Below are 2,451 nucleotides of genomic sequence, written 5' to 3' on the forward strand. Positions count from 1 at the left end.
TCAGGGAAGCCAGTGAAACAGGTGTGATCACAGCCTCTTACAGATTGAAAAACTGAGGGAGAGAGCTCAAGGGGCTTGCTAAGTTGCCCGCGGAGTTACTGTCAGAGCCAGAGCTTGAATCCGTGGTCCTGGCTTCTAGCCTCGTCCTGCTCACTGCTAACAGCACGAGCCCTCCAAGGCAGGCAGGCGGGAATACTAGCCGGGTTTTACTGGTTAGGAGACTGGGGTACAAAGTGGCAAAGCCTGGACTCGAACTCAAGTCTTCCAATAACAGAATGAGTTCATTCTTTTGTAGTCATCAGACTACAAATGAGGTCCGCAAGAGAAGTGATTCCTTTGGCTTCCTGAGGAGCACCTTGTCAAAAAAAGTTAATCAAAGCGTAATTATTGTCAGGTCTCTCCTCGCCTTCCCTGTCCTGCTTATTTTCTGTTTTCTGGAAGCAGAGAGGTTACAGCACTCCTAAGAGACTCTGCGTGGGCCTCTCGAAATCTAAAATGCATCACAAAATTATACGGGTTCAGAAGGAATCCCTGATTCTCATGGTGAGCTTTTCGGTACGGCTTTGTTGACAAAAGAGTCACCTCCAAGGTCCGCCACTGAGAGCCAGGGAGTAGTGGCCACACAGACCTCAAGAATTACTTCCACCATTGGAGTCGGCCTGAAGTCGTCATTTTCAGCCTATCAAGTGCAATTGTCCATAGGGATATACAAACAGAAACAACAGCAACATACCTTTCCATCCTCTAGACCGCCCATAGGTGGGAGTGTACATTGGCACAGCCACTTCTGAAGGACAATCTGGCAAACTAGTAAAGTTTAAAATGCACGCACCCTACAACTCTGCAGTCCCCCCTCTGGTTAACTACCACAGGGGGACACTGCCACAAGCGCAAGAACGTCACACTATAAAGAACAAAAAAGTTCAAAGACCTGAATGCCCCTTATTAGATAAATGGCTAACAGACCACCAGGCATCAGTTAAAAGAAATGTAAGTCTCATACTTAAAACAACATTGAGAGATCTCCAAGATCGGGGGTCAAATTAGTAAAAATCAAGTTGCAAAATAATGCATATAAAATAAGACTTGTGTAAACACACAATATCAAATCAGTTGTGGGGTCAAATGATAGAGAAAAGTCTGAAAGGAGACACCAAACTTTTTTAAGGTTTCGTGTTCTTTTAATATTAAATCATGAAAGGATGCTTTAATCAGGGTCCAGCCGGGAGAAATGATACCATTCTGAGTATTTCAAGCCGAGGGAAGTTAACACAGAATGTTACACAAAGGTTGGGAAAAGTAAGTTCAGTCATTATATGCAGCCCCTGCCACTGGGGTGCATTTTAACCCCAGGGGCTCGTATCGGCTGCTACACTACTGAAGCCACTGTCATAGTTCTGGATCTACCAGATGTGCGACCTTGACCAAGGCCGCATGTCCATGGTCACACCAGCAGCTTCAATATCTGATGCATTGGACCCGTATCTCTGTCCTTTGCCATTTGACCTCCTGCCATGGCCTTTTTTTTTTTTTTTTTTTTTGCCAGAACCTAACAGGAAACATAAGAAAAGGTGATGGAGACATAGCGTGTGGGTTGCAGACTTTCAGGCTCAACCGTTAAAAGCAGAATGCGGAAGTGGACAGGTGGGCTGAGAGGCAGACCCTCTAAGGAGAGGCTCAATCTGGCCGAGATGAGTCCAAATTCTCTTTGCATTTCATCGTTGTGTTCATCGGTCACCATTAAAAGTTTAACCCTCTCTTCCAAAACGATCTATCGATTCAATGCAATCCCTATTGAAAGTCCATGGGCATTTTTCACAGAAATAGAGAAAACCTAAAATTTGTAAGATAGCTAAAGCTATCTTGAGAAAGAAGAATATAGTTGGAGGCATGATTTCCAACTATATTACAAAGCTATCATGATCAGAACAGTAGGGTACTGGCGTAAAAACAAACACATAGACCAATGGAACAGAATCTAGAGCCCAGAAATAAACCAATGCATGTACATATGGCCAACTCATATTTGACAAGGGAGCCAAGGATATTCAAGAGTAGTCTCTTCAATAAATGGTGGTGAGAAAACTAGATAACCACATGCAAAATAATAAAATCAAATCCCTATCTTATGCTACTCACACACACATATACATGAACTTGAAATGGATTAAAGAATTAAATGTAAAACCCGAAACTGTAAAACTCATAGAAGAAAATATAGGGAAAAAGCTCCCTGACATTGGTCTTGGCGATGATTTTTTGGAGATGACATCAAAAGCACAAGCCAAAAAAGCAGTAGAACAAATGGGACTATACAAAATCTGAAAGCGTCTGCAAAGCAAAAGAAACAGTCAACAAAATCAAAGGCAACCTACGGAATGGGAGAGAATGTTTTCAAACCACGTATCTGACAAGGGATTAATATCCAAAACATACAGGGAACTCATACAG

Source organism: Pteropus medius, unplaced genomic scaffold (assembly GCF_902729225.1).
Source record: "Pteropus medius unplaced genomic scaffold, Ma_sr-lr_union100, whole genome shotgun sequence".
In the NCBI taxonomy this organism is placed as follows: domain Eukaryota; kingdom Metazoa; phylum Chordata; class Mammalia; order Chiroptera; family Pteropodidae; genus Pteropus; species Pteropus medius.